General features: G+C 35.5%; 1 protein-coding gene across 1 annotated transcript in view; it reads left to right on the top strand.

Moving 5' to 3' along the window:
- nell2a (neural EGFL like 2a) overlaps positions 1-20906 on the top strand; it is a 449405-nt gene that overhangs the window by 342670 nt on the left and 85829 nt on the right. The gene's annotated exons all lie outside the window — the stretch shown is intronic.

The following is a 20906-nucleotide window of genomic DNA, read 5'->3' as shown; positions in this document are numbered from 1 at the left end:
AAAATTCAAACTTTTTTCTGTGATTGTAGATGTCACTATGACTGATATGATTTGTAACTTTCTGTATAGAATATGTATTTTTCATCAGTTAAAGGGCAAAAATTTTTAAAGCCTATAAGCCACGCCCACTTTTTAATCATTTTCAAAGTATAGCTTAAGGGTCCGACGATTAACATATGTGCCAAGTTCTGTGGAAATCCATCAAGCCGTTTAGCTGAAACAAACTTTTTGACTCTTTAGCGCCCCCTATTGGTGAATCCAAACAAAATGGGGTAGATAGGACTTACCGCTCATACTTTGTAAGGTTCTAGAGTCTCATCAATTTATTTTGAGAAATGGTGAAGATATCATCAATTAACACATGTGCTAGCTAGCGCACTGATTTTGACATGGTGTCATTAGCCCAATTTTCAATATTTCTGCATTTTTCTTCACCACAACAACTTACCTTAGTCCATAGATCACATGTACGAAGTTTGAAGTTGATTCGACGAAAAATGTCGAATAGGTGATTAAAACTAAGTTTTGCATTTTTTGCGATCTAGCAAAAAATCTAGTTAGGCGGAAATGGGCGTGGCCAATACAAAAAAGATGGAGAATCAATCAAGGATCATGTGCATATAAAGTTTTTGACTGTAGGTCCTACGGTTTGGGAGCTAGTAGCTGAAACGTGTTGACCTCTGCAATAGCGCCACCTAGGTGACCCGGGGTCCAAATTTTCGAATCTGAGTAGCGGTCAGGATTTTCTATCAGACTGCCATGTCAGATTTTTCCTTGCAATTTCAGGCTCTTGCGCCCATACAGACACAGCGGAGAAGAATAATAATAATAAACTAGAACTGCAAGCAGTTATCAACGGGTTCCAAGCCCCCAGCGCCAGTCGCCCACCCGCCCCGCCCTCAACTTCGCCAGTCCTCACGCGGTCCCGCCCCAAAAACACGTTCTCCCGCCGGCGTCCCGTCAGCTCACTTCAACCGGCGCAATGAAAGTAACACTCAGGATACGTCATTAAACCTGCAAAGCCTATACACATATCTTTCAGAGGCATGGCTGACTTCTCAATCGTGATTACAATGGAATTCCACTGTTTCCTTATTAAAGAACGTGAAGATTTAATGAGTGAGATTATCAAACAATCATCTATACATCAACAGAATATTACAAATAACATAAAGACTTGATAATGTCTTTAGATTTAATAGATTTTCAACAAAAACAATGAGTTTCATTTTGTGACTTACTGATCAATTGTTTTAAAAAATCATGAAAAATACATAAATCATCATAAAATTACCAAAATATTCTCACATGGCAGTGTTAACATGCGGAATAATATGATGTTGTTTTTAAATCAGTTGACTCAAAGCTTTTTTGAAGAAAAATTAGGAAATATAACTATAAAGGTCACAACAAAAATTTAAATATTCATAAAAAAATAGTGCTACTTTCTATAATTAGGAGAAAAATCTCAGATCACCATAGGTACGTGTGGAATGTTGTAAATGGCTTATATTTACTGTATACCTAAAAAGTTTTCTAACAAAAATTAATTACGTTGTTGTCCAACTATACAGAAAAACTGGTAAAAAGTTAAAAATTAATTAAAAATCTATGCTTTTGTACAGAAATCTCAAAATATTCCCAGGTTGCCTCTGTGACGTGAGAATTCTTCTTATATTTTTGTTGGGGTCATAAATGTAAAACTGTACTTACAATAAAATAATATTTGCATTAGTGTCTGTAGACAAAAATATGTCCTAAAATTAAACACAAGGGGGAGCTCATATCAAGACGACATTTTTTTTGTTTCATAAACCACCTAAGAGTGAACTTTGTAGCAAATTACAAGAAGGTTGTGAGAACAGAATTTGCGCTACAATTGCTAGCCTAAAAATGTATTTTCATAAATATAAAGCGTAAACCTCAACATGGAGCTGCGGCTTTCGTGACATAAGCTCTAGCCTATCCAGCTAACACAATCTGGAAGTCTTAGCCTCTTACATGCAAAGAATGATTTTTAGGAAATTTTTCAAATTTGAAATTTTAAATGATCATAAGCCACGCCCACTTTGATAAATCATTACCATATTGATAATGTAATCTTAAGACTCTATAGTGATGACAACCACTAAGTTTCGTGCAGATCCATTTAGCCAGTTCAGCAGTATAATTTCTTCCCAGTTATAGCGCCCCCTATTGTTTAATCAAGTTGAAAACCAGGACATACACTTGAATTGACCTTAGGTATGACTGTTATGAACAGCTTTGAAAAATGTCAAAATCTTTTGAAGTTACTCTAAAAAAACTTTTTCATTCTCCAAAATTTTTTAAAAAAATCATATTAAAAAAAATAAGCAAATTATCCAAAATCCCTTCACATCTTTTGGTCAGCCGCTCCTCCTCTCTTGTCAGGGAAAGATGTGATGTGATTGAGTTTGACGGCCGGGAGGAGTTAACGAAAGTACGTTGGACTTACTATGCAAATTTCTACTAATTTGCATAAGTTTAAAACATTTTTTAAAATACTCATCTAAATTTGACTGACTCAATGAACATACTGGATGAGATCATTTGTTTTTTTACGAAAGTAATGGGGAGAAACATGCCAAAAATATTTTTGGGGTACCACAGCGCCACCTATTGGACAAAATTCAAAAAATTTTCTGTGATTGTAGATGTCATTATGACTGATATGAATTGTAATTTTCTGTATAGAATATGTATTTTTCAGGAGTAAATGGGCGAAAACGTTTAAAGCCTATTTATAGCCTATAAGCCACGCCCACTTTTTAATCATTTTCAAAATATAGCTTAAGGGTCCGATGATTAACATATGTGCCAAGTTCTGTGGAAATCCATCAAGCCGTTTAGCTGAAACAAACTTTTTGACTCTTTAGCGCCCCCTATTGGTGAATCCACAGAAAATCGGGTAGATAGGGCTTACCGCTCATACTTCATAAGGGTGTAGAGTCTCATCAATTTATCTTGAGAAATGGTGAAGATATCATCAATTACCACATGTGCTAGCTAGCACACTGATTTTGACATGGTGTCATTAGCCCAATTTTCAATATTTCTGCCTTTTTCTTCATCACCACAACTTATCTTAGTCCATAGATCATATGTACGAAGTTTGAAGTTGATTCGACGAAAAATGACGAATAGGTGATTAAAAGTAAGTTTTGAGTTTTTTGCGATCTAGCAAAAAATCTAGTTAGGCGGAAATGGGCGTGGCCAATACAAAAAAGATGGAGAATCACCCAAGGATCATGTACATATAAAGTTTATGACTGTAGGACCTACGGTTTGGGAGCTAGTAGCTGAAACGTGTTGACCTCCGCAATAGCGCCACCTAGGTGACGCGGGGTCCAAATTTTCGAATCTGAGTAGCGGTCAGGATTTTCTATCAGACTGCCATGTCAGATTTTTCCTGGCAATTTCTGGCTCCTGCCCCCATACAAACGTAGCGGAGAAGAATAATAAATAATAATGAAAAATCCGTAGAAAAACAATAGGGTTCCCTGCCCTTTGGGCTTGGAACCCTAATAATAAATAATAAATAATGAAAAATCCGTAGAAAAACAATAGGGTTCCCTGCCCTTTGGGCTTGGAACCCTAACTAGAACTGCAAGCAGTTATCAACGGGTTCCAAGCCCCCAGCGCCAGTCGCCCACCCGCCCCGCCCTCAACTTCGCCAGTCCTCACGCGGTCCAGCCCCAAAAACACGTTCTCCCGCCGGCGTCCCGTCAGCTCACTTCAACCGGCGCAATGAAACTAACACTCAGGATACGTCATTAAACCGGCAAAGCCTATACACATATCTTTCAGAGGCATGGCTGACTTCTCAATCGTGGTTACAATGGAATTCCACTGTTTCCTTATTAAAGAACGTGAAGATTTAATGAGTGAGATTATCAAACAATGATCTATACATCAACGGAATATTACAAATAACATAAATCCTTGATAATGTCTTTAGATTTAAAAGATTTTCAACAAAAACTATGAGTTTCATTTTGTGACTTACTGACCAAATGTTTTAAAAAATCATGAAAAATACACAAATCATCCTAAAATTACCAAAATATTCTCACATGGCAGTGTTAACATGCGGAATACTATGATGTTGTTTTTAAATCAGTAGACTCAAAGCTTTTTTAAAGAAAAAATTGGGAAATATAACTATAAGGGTCACAACAAAAATTAAAATATTCATAAAAAAATAGTGCTACTTTCTAAAATTAGGAGAAAAATCTCAGATCACCATAGGTACATGTGGAATGTTGTAAATGGCTTATATTTACTGTATACCTAAAAAGCTTTCTAAAACTAATATTAATTACGTTGTTGTCCAACTATACAGAAAAACTGGTAAAAAGTTAAAAATTCATTAAAAATCTATGCTTTTGTATAGAAATCTCAAAATATTCCCAGGTTGCTTCTGTGATGTGAGAATTCTTCTCATATTTTGATGGGGTCATAAATGTAAAACTGTACTTACAATAAAATAATATTTGCATTAGTGGCTGTAGACAAAAATATGTCCTATAATCGAACACTAGGGGGAGCTCAAATCAAGACGACATTTTTTTTGTTTCATAAACCACCTAAGAGTGAACTTTGTGGTAAATTACAAGAAGATTGTGAGAACAGAATTTGTGCCACACTTGCTAGCGTAAAAATGTATTTTTGTAAATATAAAGCGCAAACCTCTTTGTGGAGCTGCGGCTATCGTGACATAAGCTCTAGCCTATCCAGTAAACACAATCTGGAAATCTTAGCCTCTTACATGCTAATAGTGATTTTTAGGAAATTTTTCAAATTTGAAATTTTAAATGATCGTAAACCACGCCCACTTTGATCAATCATTACCATATTGATAATGTAGTCTTAAGACTCTATAGTGATGACAACCACTAAGTTTCGTGCAGATCCATTTAGCCAGTTCAGCAGTATAATTTCTTCCCAGTTATAGCGCCCCCTATTGTTTAATCAAGTTGAAAACCAGGACATACACTTGAATTGACCTTAGGTATGAGTGTTATGAACAGCTTTGAAAAATGTCAAAATCTTTTGAAGTTACGCTAAAAAAACTTTTTCATTCCCAAAAAATTATTTAAAAAAATCATATTAAAAAAAATAAGCAAATTATCCAAAATCCCTTCACAACTTTTGGTTAGCCGCTCCTCTTCTCTTGTCAGGGAAAGGTGTGATGTGATTGAGTTTGACGGCCGGGAGGAGTTAACGAAAGTACGTTTGACTTACTATGCAAATTTCTACTAATTAGCATAAGTATAAAACATTTTTTAAAATACTCATCTAAATTTGACTGACTCAATGAACATACTGGATGAGCCCATTTGTTTTTTTACTAAAACATTGAGGAGAAACATGCCAAAACCTTTTTTTGGGTACAACAGCGCCACCTATTGGACAAAATTCAAATTTATATCTGTGATTATAGATGTCACTACGACTGAAATGATTTATAACTTTCTGTATAGAATATGTATTTTTCATGAGTAAAAGGGCGAAAATTTTTTAAGCCTATAAGCCACGCCCACTTTTTAATCATTTTCAAAATATAGCTTAAGGGTCCGATGATTAACATATGTGCCAAGTTCTGTGGAAATCCATCAAGCCGTTTAGCTGAAACAAACTTTTTGACTCTTTAGCGCCCCCTATTGGTGAATCCAAACAAAATGGGGTAGATAGGGCTTACCGCTCATACTTCATAAGGGTCTAGAGTCTCATCAATTTTTCTTGAGAAATGGTCAAGATATCATCAATTACCTCATGTGCTAGCTAGCGCACAGATTTTGACATGGTGTCATTAGCCCAATTTTCAATATTTCTGCATTTTTCTTCATCACAACAACTTACCTTAGTCCATAGATCACATGTACGAAGTTTGAAGTTGATTCGACGAAAAATGACGAATAGGTGATTAAAAGTAAGTTTTGCGTTTTTTGCGATCTAGCAAAAAATCTAGTTAGGCGGAAATGGGCGTGGCCAATACAAAAAAGATGGAGAATCATCCAAGGATCATGGACATATAAAGTTTTTGACTATAGGACCTACGGTTTGGGAGCTAGTAACTAAAACGTATTGACCTCCGCAATAGCGCCACCTAGGTGACGCGGGGTCCAAATTTTCGAATCTGAGTAGCGGTCAGGATTTTCTATCAGACTGCCATGTCAGATTTTCCCTGGCAATTTCAGGCTCTTGCGCCCATACAGACACAGCGGAGAAGAATAATAATAATAAACTAGAACTGCAAGCAGTTATCAACGGGTTCCAAGCCCCCAGCGCCAGTCGCCCACCCGCCCCGCCCTCCACTTCGCCGGTCCTCACGCGGTCCCGCCCCAAAAACACGTTCTCCCGCCGGCGTCCCGTCAGCTCCCTTCAACCGGCGCAATGAAAGTAACACTCAGGATACGTCATTAAACCTGCAAAGCCTATACACATCTTTCAGAGGCATGGCTGACTTCTCAATCGTGATTACAATGGAATTCCACTGTTTCCTTATTAAAGAACGTGAAGATTTAATGAGTGAGATTATCAAACAATAATCTATACATCAACAGAATATTACAAACAACATAAATACTTGATAATGTCTTTAGATTTAATTGATTTTCAACAAAAACAATGAGTTTCATTTTGTGACTTACTGACCAAATGTTTCAAAAAATCATGAAAAATACAAAACTCATCATAAAATTACCAAAATATTCTCACATGGCAGTGTTGACATGTGGAATAATATGATGTTGTTTTTAAATCAGTAGACTCAAAGCTTTTTTGAAGAAAAATCAGTAAATATAACTGTAAGGGTCACAGTCAAAATTAAAATATTCATAAAAAAATAGTGCTACTTTCTAAAATTTATAGAAAAATCTCAGATCACCATAGGCACATGTGGAATGTTATAAATGTGTTATATTTACTTTGTACCTAAAAAAAACGTTCTTACAAAAATTAGTTACTTTTTGTCCAACTATACAAAAAACTGGCAAAAAGTAAAAAATTCATTAAAAATCAATGCTTTCGTACAAAAATCTCAAAATATTCCGAGATTGCCTCTGTGATGTGAGAATTCTTTTTATATTTTTGTTGGGGTCATAAATGTAAAATTGTACCTACAATAAAATAATATTTGCGTTAGTTGCTGTAGACAAAAATATGTCCTATAATTAAACACAAGGGGGAGCTCAAATCAAGACGACATTTTTTTTGTTTCATAAACCACCTAAGAGTGAACTTTATGGCAAATGTCAAGAAGATTGTGAAAACAGAATTTGCGCTACAATTGCTAGCCTAAAAATGTATTTTTGTAAATTTAAAGCGCAAACATCTTCGTGGAGCTGCGGTTTTCAATATCTAAGCTCATGGCTATCCAGTTAACATAATCTGGAAAACGTAGCTTCTTACATGAAAATAATGATTTTTAGGAAATTTTTCAAATTTGAAATTTTAAATGATCATAAACCACGCCCACATTGATCAATCATTACCATATTGATAATGTAGTCTTAAGACTCTACAATGATGACAACCACTAAGTTTCGTGCAGATCCATTTAACCAGGTCAGCAGTATAATGTATTGCTATTTATAGCGCCCCCTATTGTTTAATCAAGGTGAAAATCAAGACATACACTTGAATTGACCTTAGGTTTGACTGTTATGAACAGCTTTGAAAAATGTCCAAATATTTTGAAGTTATGCTAAAAAAACTTTTTCATTCCCCAAAAAATATTTTAAAAATTCATATTTAAAAAAGTAAGAAAATTATCCAAAATCCCTTCAGATCGTTTGGTCAGCCGCTCCTCCTCTCTTGTCAGGCAAAGTTGTGATGTGATTGGGTTTGACGGCCGGGAGGAGTTAACGAAAGTACGTTTGACTTACTATGCAAATTTCTACTAATTAGCATAAGTTTAAAACATTTTTTAATATACTCATCTTAATTTGACTGAGTCAATGAACATACTGGATGAGACCATTTGCTTGTTTACTAAAATATTGAGGAGAAAAATGCCAAAAACATTTTTGGGGTACAACAGCGCCAACTATTGGACAAACTTCAAACTTTTTTCTGTGATTGTAGATGTCACTATGACTGATATAATTTGTAACTTTCTGTATAGAATATGTATTTTTCATCAGTTAAAGGGCAAAATTTTTTAAAGCCTATAAGCCACGCCCACTTTTTAATCATTTTCAAAATATAGCTTAAGGGTCCAATGATTAACATATGTGCCAAGTTCTGTGGAAATCCATCAAGCCGTTTAGCTCAAACTAACTTTTTGACTCTTTAGCGCCCCCTTTTGGTGAATCCAAACAAAATGGGGAAGGTAGGGCTTACCGCTCATACTTCATAAGGGTCTAGAGTCTCATCACTTTATCTTGAGATATGGTGAAGATATCATCAATTAGCACATGTGCTAGCTAGCGCACTGATTTTGACATGGTGTCATTAGCCCAATTTTCAATATTTCTGCGTTTTTCTGCATCACAACAACTTATCTTAGTCCATAGATCATATGTACGAAGTTTGAAGTTGATTCGACGAAAAATGACGAATAGGTGATTAAAACTAAGTTTTGCATTTTTTGCGATCTAGCAAAAAATCTAGTTAGGCGGAAATGGGCGTGGCCAATACAAAAAAGATGGGGAATCATCCAAGGATCATGTACATATAAAGTTTTTGACTGTAGGACCTACGGTTTGGGAGCTAGTAGCTGAAACGTGTTGACCTCCGCAATAGCGCCACCTAGGTGACGCGGGGACCAAATTTTCGAATCTGAGTAGCGGTCAGGATTTTCTATCAGTCTGCCATGTCAGATTTTCCCTGGCAATTTCAGGCTCTTGCGCCCATATACTTTTAGCGGAGAAGAATAATAATAAATAATAAATAATGAAAAATCCGTAGAAAAACAATAGGGTTCCCTGCCCTTTGGGCTTGGAACCCTAATAATAACTAGAACTGCAAGCAGTTATCAACGGGTTCCAAGCCCCCAGCGCCAGTCGCCTACCCGGCCCCGCCCTCCACTTCGCCAGTCCTCACGCGGTCCCGCCCCAAAAACACGTTCTCCCGCCGGCGTTCGTCAGCTCACTTCAACCGGCGCAATGAAAGTAACACTCAGGATACGTCATTAAACCTGCAAAGCCTATACACATATCTTTCAGAGGCATGGCTGACTCCTCAATCGTGATTACAATGGAATTCCACTGTTTCCTTATTAAAGAACGTGAAGATTTAATGAGTGAGGTTATCAAACAATGATCTATACATCAACAGAATATTACCAATAACATAAACACTTGATAATGTCTTTAGATTTAAAAGATTTTCAACAAAAACTACGAGTTTCATTTTGGGACTTACTGACCAAATGTTTTAAAAAATCATGAAAAATACATAAATCATCATAAAATTACCAAAATATTCTCACATGGCAGTGTTAACATGCGGAATAATATGATGTTGTTTTTAAATCAGTAGACTCAAAGCTTTTTTGAAGAAAAATTGGGAAATATAACTATAAAGGTCACAACAAAAATTAAAATATTCATAAAAGAATAGTGCTACTTTCTAAAATTAGGAGAAAAATCTCAGATCACCATAGGTACATGTGGAATGTTGTAAATGGCTTATATTTACTGTATACCTAAAAAGCTTTCTAACAAAAATTAATTACGTTGTTGTCCAACTATACAGAAAAACTGGTAAAAAGTTAAAAATTCATTAAAAATCTATGTTTTTGTACAGAAATCTCAAAATATTCCTAGCTTGCCTCTGTGATGTGAGAATTCTTCTTATATTTTTGTTGGGGTCATAAATGTAAAACTGTACTTACAATAAAATAATATTTGAATTAGTGGCTGTAGAAAAAAATATGTCCTATAATTAAACACTAGGGGGAGCTCAAATCAAGACGACATTTTTTTTATTTCATAAACCACCTAAGAGTGAACTTTGTGACAAATTACCAGAAGATTATGAGAACAGAATTTGCGCTACAATTGCTAGCCTAAAAATGTATTTTTGTAAATATAAAGCGCAAACCTCTTTGTGGAGCTGCGGCTTTCGTGACATAAGCTCTAGCCTATCCAGTTAACACAATCTGGAAATCTTAGCCTCTTACATGCAAATAGTGATTTTTAGGAAATTTTTCAAATTTGAAATTTTAAATGATCATAAACCACGCCCACTTTGATCAATCATTACCATATTGATAATGTAGTCTTAAGCCTCTATAGTGATGACAACCACTAAGTTTCGTGCAGATCCATTTAGCCGGTTAAGCAGTATAATTGCTTCCCAGTTATAGCGCCCCCTATTGTTTAATCAAGTTGAAAACCAGGACATACACATGAATTGACCTTAGGTATGGCTGTTATGAACAGCTTTGAAAAATGTCAAAATCTTTTGAAGTTATGCTAAAAAAACTTTTTCATTCCCAAAAAATTATTTAAAAAAATCATATTAAAAAAAATAAGCAAATTATCCAAAATCCCTTCACATCTTTTGGTCAGCCGCTCCTCCTCTCTTGTCAGGGAAAGTTGTGATGTGATTGAGTTTGACGGCCGGGAGGAGTTAACGAAAGTACGCTGGACTTACTATGCAAATTTCTACTAATTTGCATAAGGTTAAAACATTTTTTAAAATACTCATCTAAATTTGACTGACTCAATGAACACACTGGATGAGATCATTTGTTTTTTTACAAAAGAAATGGGGAGAAACATGCCAAAAATATTTTTGGGGTACCACAGCGCCACCTATTGGACAAAATTCAAAAAATTTTCTGTGATTGTAGATGTCACTATGACTGATATGAATTGTAATTTTCTGTATAGAATATGTATTTTTCATGAGTAAAAGGGCGAAAATTTTTAAAGCCTATAAGCCACGCCCACTTTTTAATCATTTTCAAAATATAGCTTAAGGGTCCGATGATTAACATATCTGCCAAGTTCTGTGGAAATCCATCAAGCCGTTTAGCTGGAACAAGCTTTTTGACTCTTTAGCGCCCCCTATTTGTGAATCCAAACAAAATGGGGTAGATAGGGCTTACCGCTCATCCTTCATAAGGGTCTAGAGTCTCATCAATTTATCTTGAGAAATGGTGAAGATATCATCAATTACCACATGTGCTAGCTAGCGCACTGATTTTGACATGGTGTCATTAGCCCAATTTTCAATATTTCTGCATTTTTCTTCATCACAACAACTTACCTTAGTCCACAGATCATATGTACGAAGGTTGAAGTTGATTCGACGAAAAATGTCGAATAGGTGATTAAAACTAAGTTTTGCATTTTTTGCGATATAGCAAAAAATCTAGTTAGGCGGAAATGGGCGTGGCCAATACAAAAAAGATGGAGAATCAATCAAGGATCATGTACATATAAAGTTTTTGACTGTAGGACCTACGGTTTGGGAGCTAGTAGCTCAAACGTGTTGACCTCCGCAATAGCGCCACCTAGGTGACACGGCGTCCAAATTCTCGAACCTGAGTAGCGGTCAGGATTTTCTATCAGACTGCCATGTCAGATTTTCCCTGGCAATTTCAGGCTCTTGCGCCCATACAGACACAGCGGAGAAGAATAATAATAATAAATAATAAACTAGAACTGCAAGCAGTTATCAACGGGTTCCAAGCCACCAGCGCCAGTCGCCCACCCGCCCCGCCCTCAACTTCGCCAGTCCTCACGCGGTCCCGCCCCAAAAACACGTTCTCCCGCCGGCGTCCCGTCAGCTCACTTCAACCGGCGCAATGACAGTAACACTCAGGATACGTCATTAAACTTGCAAAGCCTATCCACAAATCTTTCAGAGGCATGGCTGACTTCTCAATCGTGATTACAATGGAATTCCACTGTTTCCCTATTAAAGAACGTGAAGATTTAATGAGTGAGATTATCAAACAATGATCTATACATCAACAGAATATTACAAATAACATAAATACTTGATAATGTTTTTAGATTTAAAAGATTTTCAACAAAAACTATGAGTTTCATTTTGTGACTTATTGACCAAATGTTTTAAAAAATCATGAAAAATACATAAATCATCCTAAAATTACCAAAATATTCTCACATGGCAGTGTTAACATGCGGAATAATATGATGTTGTTTTTAAATCAGTAGACTCAAAGCTTTTTTGAAGAAAAATTGGGAAATATAACTATAAAGGTCACAACAAAAATTAAAATATTCATAAAAAAATAGTGCTACTTTCTAAAATTAGGAGAAAAATCTCAGATCACCATAGGTACATGTGGAATGTTGTAAATGGCTTATATTTACTGTATACCTAAAAAGCTTTCTAACAAAAATTAATTACGTTGTTGTCCAACTATACAAAATAACTGGCAAAAAGTAAAAAATTCATTAAAAATCAATGCTTTTGTACAAAAATCTCAAAATATTCCCAGATTGCCTCTGTGACGTGTGTATTGTGGTCATATTTTTGTAAGATCATAAATGTAAAACTTTTCTTACAATAAAATAATATTTGCATTAGTGGCTGTAGACAAAAATATGTCCTATAATTGAACACTAGGGGGAGCTCAAATCAAGACGACATTTTTTTTGTTTCATAAACCACCTAAGAGTGAACTTTGTGGTAAATTACAAGAAGATTGTGAGAACAGAATTTGTGCCACACTTGCTAGCGTAAAAATGTATTTTTGTTAATATAAAGCGCAAACCTCTTTGTGGAGCTGCGGCTATCGTGACATAAGCTCTAGCCTATCCAGTAACCACAATCTGGAAATCTTAGCCTCTTACATGCAAATAGTGATTTTTAGGAAATTTTTCAAATTTGAAATTTTAAATGATCGTAAACCACGCCCACTTTGATCAATCATTACCATATTGATAATGTAGTCTTAAGACTCTATAGTGATGACAACCACTAAGTTTCGTGCAGATCCATTTAGCTGGTTGAGCAGTATAATTTCTTCCCAGTTATAGCGCCCCCTATTGTTTAATCAAGTTGAAAACCAGGACATACACTTGAATTGACCTTAGGTATGAGTGTTATGAACAGCTTTGAAAAATGTCAAAATCTTTTGAAGTTACGCTAAAAAAACTTTTTCATTCCCAAAAAATTATTTAAAAAAATCATATTAAAAAAAATAAGCAAATTATCCAAAATCCCTTCACAACTTTTGGTCAGCCGCTCCCCCCCTCTTGTCAGGCAAAGTTGTGATGTGATTGAGTTTGACGGCCGGGAGGAGTTAACGAAAGTACGTTTGACTTACTATGCAAATTTCTACTAATTAGCATAAGTTTAAATTATTTTTTAAAATACTCATCTAAATTTGACTGACTCAATGAACATACTGGATGAGCCCATTTGTTTTTTTACTAAAACATTGAGGAGAGACATGCCAAAACCTTTTTTGGGGTACAACAGCGCCACCTATTGGACAAAATTCAAATTTATATCTGTGATTGTAGATGTCACTATGACTGATAAAATTTGTAACTTTCTGTATAGAATATGTATTTTTCATCAGTTAAAGGGCGAAAATTTTTAAAGCCTATAAGCCACGCCCACTTTTTAATCATTTTCAAAATATAGCTTAAAGGTCTGATGATTAACATATGTGCCAAGTTCTGTGGAAATCCATCAAGCCGTTTAGCTCAAACTAACTTTTTGCCTCTTTAGCGCCCCCTTTTGGTGAATCCGAACAAAATGGGGAAGATAGGGCTTACCGCTCATACTTCATAAGGGTCTAGAGTCTCATCACTTTATCTTGAGATATGGTGAAGATATCATCAATTAGCACATGTGATAGCTAGCGCACTGATTTTGACATGTTGTCATTAGCCCAATTTTCAATATTTCTGCGTTTTTCTGCATCACAACAACTTATCTTAGTCCATAGATCATATGTACAAAGTTTGAAGTTGATTCGACGAAAAATGACGAATAGGTGATTAAAACTAAGTTTTGCATTTTTTGCGATCTAGCAAAAAATCTAGTTAGGCGGAAATGGGCGTGGCCAATACAAAAAAGATGGAGAATCATCCAAGGATCATGGACATATAAAGTTTTTGACTATAGGACCTACGGTTTGGGAGCTAGTAACTAAAACGTGTTGACCTCCGCAATAGCGCCACCTAGGTGACGCGGGGTCCAAATTCTCGAACCTGAGTAGCGGTCAGGATTTTCTATCAGACTGCCATGTCAGATTTTCCCTGGCAATTTCAGGCTCTTGCGCCCATACAGACACAGCGGAGAAGAATAATAATAATAAATAATAAATAATAAATAATGAAAAATCCGTAGAAAAACAATAGGGTTCCCTGCCCTTTGGGCTTGGAACCCTAACTAGAACTGCAAGCAGTTATCAACGGGTTCCAAGCCCCCAGCGCCAGTCGCCTACCCGGCCCCGCCCTCCACTTCGCCAGTCCTCACGCGGTCCTGCCCCAAAAACACGTTCTCCCGCCGGCGTTCGTCAGCTCACTTCAACCGGCGCAATGAAAGTAACACTCAGGATACGTCATTAAACCTGCAAAGCCTATACACATATCTTTCAGAGGCATGGCTGACTCCTCAATCGTGATTACAATGGAATTCCACTGTTTCCTTATTAAAGAACGTGAAGATTTAATGAGTGAGGTTATCAAACAATGATCTATACATCAACAGAATATTACCAATAACATAAACACTTGATAATGTCTTTAGATTTAAAAGATTTTCAACAAAAACTATGAGTTTCATTTTGTGACTTACTGAACAAATGTTTTAAAAAATCATGAAAAATACATAAATCATCCTAAAATTACCAAAATATTCTCACATGGCAGTGTTAACATGCGGAATAATATGATGTTGTTTTTAAATCAGTAGACTCAAAGCTTTTTTGAAGAAAAATTGGGAAATATAACTATAAAGGTCACAACAAAAATAAAAATATTCATAAAAAAATAGTGCTACTTTCTAAAATTAGGAGAAAAATCTCAGATCACCATAGGTATATGTGGGATGTTATAAATGGCTTATATTTACTGTATACCTAAAAAGCTTTCTAACAAAAATTAATTACGTTGTTGTCCAAATATACAGAAAAACTGGTAAAAAGTTAAAAATTCATTAAAAATATACGCTTTTGTACAGAAATCTCAAAATATTCCCAGGTTGCCTCTGTGATGTGAGAATTCTTCTTATATTTTTGTTGGGGTCATAAATGTAAAACTGTACTTACAATAAAATAATACTTGCATTAGTGGCTGTAGACAAAAATATGTCCTATAATTAAACACTAGGGGGAGCTCAAATCAAGACGACATTTTTTTTTGTTTCATAACCCACCTAAGAGTGAACATTGTGGCAAATTACAAGAAGATTGTGAGAACAGAATTTGCGCTACAATTGCTAGCCTAAAAACGTATTTTCGTAAATATAAAGCGCAAACCTCTTTGTGGAGCTGCGGCTTTCGTGACATAAGCTCTAGCCTATTCATTTAACACAATCTGGAAATCTTAGCCTCTTACATGCAAATAGTGATTTTTAGGAAATTTTTCAAATTTGAAATTTTAAATGATCATAAACCACGCCCACTTTGATCAATCATTACCATGTTGATAATGTAGTCTTAAGACTTTATAGTGATGACAGCCACTAAGTTTCGTGCCGATCCATTTAGCCAGTTCAGCAGTATAATTTCTTCCCAGTTATAGCGCCCCCTATTGTTTAATCAAGTTGAAAACCAGGACATACACTTGAATTGACCTTAGGTATGACTGTTATGAACAGCTTTGAAAAATGTCAAAATCTCTTGAAGTTACGCTAAAAAAACTTTTTCATTCCCAAAAAATTATTTAAAAAAATCATATTTAAAAAAATAAGCAAATTATCGAAAATCCCTTCACATCTTTTGGTCAGCCGCTCCTCCTCTCTTGTCAGGGAAAGTTTTGATGTGATTGAGTTTGACGGCCGGGAGGAGTTAACGAAAGTACGTTGGACTTACTATGCAAATTTCTACTAATTTGCATAAGTTTAAAACATTTTTTAAATTACTCATCTAAATTTGACTGACTCAAAGAACACATTGGAATAGATCATTTGTTTTTTTACAAAAGAAATGGGGAGAAACATGCCAAAAATATTTTTGGGGTACCAGAGCGCCACCTATTGGACAAAATTCAAAAAATTTTCTGTGATTGTAGATGTCACGATGACTGATATGAATTGTAATTTTCTGTATAGAATATGTATTTTTCATGAGTAAAAGGGCGAAAATTTTTAAAGCCTATAAGCCACGCCCACTTTTTAATCATTTTCAAAATATAGCTTAAGGGTCCGACGATTAACATATGTGCCAAGTTCTGTGGAAATCCATCAAGCCGTTTAGCTGAAACAAACTTTTTGACTCTTTAGCGCCCCCTATTGGTGAATCCAAACAAAATGGGGTAGATAGGACTTACCGCTCATACTTTGTAAGGTTCTAGAGTCTCATCAATTTATTTTGAGAAATGGTGAAGATATCATCAATTAACACATGTGCTAGCTAGCGCACTGATTTTGACATGGTGTCATTAGCCCAATTTTCAATATTTCTGCATTTTTCTTCATCACAACAACTTAGCCTAGTCCATAGATCACATGTACGAAGTTTGAAGTTGATTCGACGAAAAATGTCGAATAGGTGATTAAAACTAAGTTTTGCATTTTTTGCGATCTAGCAAAAAATCTAGTTAGGCGGAAATGGGCGTGGCCAATACAAAAAAGATGGAGAATCAATCAAGGATCATGTGCATATAAAGTTTTTGACTGTACGACCTACGGTTTGGGAGCTAGTAGCTGAAACGTGTTGACCTCTGCAATAGCGCCACCTAGGTGACCCGGGGTCCAAATTTTCGAATCTGAGTAGCGGTCAGGATTTTCTATCAGACTGCCATGTCAGATTTTTCCTTGCAATTTCAGGCTCTTGCGCCCATACAGACACAGCGGAGAAGAATAATAATAATAAATAATAAATAATAAATAATGAAAAATCCGTAGAAAAACAATAGGGTTCCCTGCCCTTTGGGCTTGGAACCCTAACTAGAACTGCAAGCAGTTATCAACGGGTTCCAAGCCCCCAGCGCCAGTCGCCCACCCGCCCCGCCCTCAACTTCGCCGGTCCTCACGCGGTCCCGCCCCAAAAACACGTTCTCCCGCCGGCGTCCCGTCAGCTCCCTTCAACCGGCGCAATGAAAGTAACACTCAGGATACGTCATTAAACCTGCAAAGCCTATACACATCTTTCAGAGGCATGGCTGACTTCTCAATCGTGATTACAATGGAATTCCACTGTTTCCTTATTAAAGAACGTGAAGATTTAATGAGTGAGATTATCAAACAATAATCTATACATCAACAGAATATTACAAACAACATAAATACTTGATAATGTCTTTAGATTTAATTGATTTTCAACAAAAACAATGAGTTTCATTTTGTGACTTACTGACCAAATGTTTCAAAAAATCATGAAAAATACATAACTCATCATAAAATTACCAAAATATTCTCACATGGCAGTGTTGACATGTGGAATAATATGATGTTGTTTTTAAATCAGTAGACTCAAAGCTTTTTTGAAGAAAAATCAGTAAATATAACTGTAAGGGTCACAGTCAAAATTAAAATATTCATAAAAAAATAGTGCTACTTTCTAAAATTTATAGAAAAATCTCAGATCACCATAGGCACATGTGGAATGTTATAAATATGTTATATTTACTTTGTACCTAAAAAAACGTTCTTACAAAAATTAGTTACTTTTTGTCCAACTATACAAAAAACTGGCAAAAAGTAAAAAATTCATTAAAAATCAATGCTTTTGTACAAAAATCTCAAAATATTCCGAGATTGCCTCTGTGATGTGAGAATTCTTTTTATATTTTTGTTGGGGTCATAAATGTAAAATTGTACCTACAATAAAATAATATTTGCGTTAGTTGCTGTAGACAAAAATATGTCCTATAATTAAACACAAGGGGGAGCTCAAATCAAGACGACATTTTTTTTGTTTCATAAACCACCTAAGAGTGAACTTTGTGGCAAATGTCAAGAAGATTGTGAAAACAGAATTTGCGCTACAATTGCTAGCCTAAAAATGTATTTTTGTAAATTTAAAGCGCAAACATCTTCGTGGAGCTGCGGTTTTCATTATCTAAGCTCATGGCTATCCAGTTAACATAATCTGGAAAACGTAGCTTCTTACATGAAAATAATGATTTTTAGGAAATTTTTCAAATTTGAAATTTTAAATGATCATAAACCACGCCCACATTGATCAATCATTACCATATTGATAATGTAGTCTTAAGACTCTACAATGATGACAACCACTAAGTTTCGTGCAGATCCATTTAACCAGGTCAGCAGTATAATGTATTGCTATTTATAGCGCCCCCTATTGTTTAATCAAGGTGAAAATCAAGACATACACTTGAATTGACCTTAGGTTTGTATGTTATGAACAGCTTTGAAAAATGTCCAAATATTTTGAAGTTATGCTAAAAAAACTTTTTCATTCCCAAAAAAATATTTTAAAAATTCATATTTAAAAAAGTAAGCAAATTATCTAAAATCCCTTCAGATCGTTTGGTCAGCCGCTCCTCCTCTCTTGTCAGGCAAAGTTGTGATGTGATTGGGTTTGACGGCCGGGAGGAGTTAACGAAAGTACGTTTGACTTACTATGCAAATTTCTACTAATTAGCATAAGTTTAAAACATTTTTTAAAATACTCATCTTAATTTGACTGAGTCAATGAACATACTGGATGAGACCATTTGCTTGTTTACTAAAATATTGAGGAGAAACATGCCAAAAACATTTTTGGGGTACAACAGCGCCAACTATTGGACAAAATTCAAACTTTTTTCTGTGATTGTAGATGTCACTATGACTGATATGATTTGTAACTTTCTGTATAGAATATGTATTTTTCATCAGTTAAAGGGCAAAATTTTTTAAAGCCTATAAGCCACGCCCACTTTTTAATCACTTTCAAAATATAGCTTAAGGGTCCAATGATTAACATATGTGCCAAGTTCTGTGGAAATCCATCAAGCCGTTTAGCTCAAACTAACTTTTTGACTCTTTAGCGCCCCCTTTTGGTGAATCCAAACAAAATGGGGAAGGTAGGGCTTACCGCTCATACTTCATAAGGGTCTAGAGTCTCATCACTTTATCTTGAGATATGGTGAAGATATCATCAATTAGCACATGTGCTAGCTAGCGCACTGATTTTGACATGGTGTCATTAGCCCAATTTTCAATATTTCTGCGTTTTTCTGCATCACAACAACTTATCTTAGTCCATAGATCATATGTACGAAGTTTGAAGTTGATTCGACGAAAAATGACGAATAGGTGATTAAAACTAAGTTTTGCATTTTTTGCGATCTAGCAAAAAATCTAGTTAGGCGGAAATGGGCGTGGCCAATACAAAAAAGATGGGGAATCATCCAAGGATCATGTACATATAAAGTTTTTGACTGTAGGACCTACGGTTTGGGAGCTAGTAGCTGAAACGTGTTGACCTCCGCAATAGCGCCACCTAGGTGACGCGGGGACCAAATTTTCGAATCTGAGTAGCGGTCAGGATTTTCTATCAGACTGCCATGTCAGATTTTCCCTGGCAATTTCAGGCTCTTGCGCCCATACAGACACAGCGGAGAAGAATAATAATAATAAATAATAAATAATAAATAATGAAAAATCCGTAGAAAAACAATAGGGTTCCCTGCCCTTTGGGCTTGGAACCCTAATAATAAATAATGAAAAATCCGTAGAAAAACAATAGGGTTCCCTGCCCTTTGGGCTTGGAACCCTAACTAGAACTGCAAGCAGTTATCAACGGGTTCCAAGCCCCCAGCGCCAGTCGCCCACCCGCCCCGCCCTCAACTTCGCCAGTCCTCACGCGGTCCCGCCCCAAAAACACGTTCTCCCGCCGGCGTCCCGTCAGCTCACTTCAACCGGCGCAATGAAAGTAACACTCAGGATACGTCATTAAACCTGCAAAGCCTATACACATATCTTTCAGAGGCATGGCTGACTTCTCAATCGTGATTACAATGGAATTCCACTGTTTCCTTATTAAAGAACGTGAAGATTTAATGAGTGAGATTATCAAACAATCATCTATACATCAACAGAATATTACAAATAACATAAAGACTTGATAATGTCTTTAGATTTAATAGATTTTCAACAAAAACAATGAGTTTCATTTTGTGACTTACTGATCAATTGTTTTAAAAAATCATGAAAAATACATAAATCATCATAAAATTACCAAAATATTCTCACATGGCAGTGTTAACATGCGGAATAATATGATGTTGTTTTTAAATCAGTTGACTCAAAGCTTTTTTGAAGAAAAATTAGGAAATATAACTATAAAGGTCACAACAAAAATTTAAATATTCATAAAAATATAGTGCTACTTTCTATAATTAGGAGAAAAATCTCAGATCACCATAGGTACGTGTGGAATGTTGTAAATGGCTTATATTTACTGTATACCTAAAAAGTTTTCTAACAAAAATTAATTACGTTGTTGTCCAACTATACAGAAAAACTGGTAAAAAGTTAAAAATTAATTAAAAATCTATGCTTTTGTACAGAAATCTCAAAATATTCCCAGGTTGCCTCTGTGACGTGAGAATTCTTCTTATATTTTTGTTGGGGTCATAAATGTAAAACTGTACTTACAATAAAATAATATTTGCATTAGTGTCTGTAGACAAAAATATGTCCTAAAATTAAACACAAGGGGGAGCTCATATCAAGACGACATTTTTTTTGTTTCATAAACCACCTAAGAGTGAACTTTGTAGCAAATTACAAGAAGGTTGTGAGAACAGAATTTGCGCTACAAT

Source organism: Nothobranchius furzeri, chromosome 4 (assembly GCF_043380555.1).
Source record: "Nothobranchius furzeri strain GRZ-AD chromosome 4, NfurGRZ-RIMD1, whole genome shotgun sequence".
NCBI lineage: Eukaryota > Metazoa > Chordata > Actinopteri > Cyprinodontiformes > Nothobranchiidae > Nothobranchius > Nothobranchius furzeri.
This window is presented reverse-complemented; position numbering and strand designations above follow the sequence as displayed.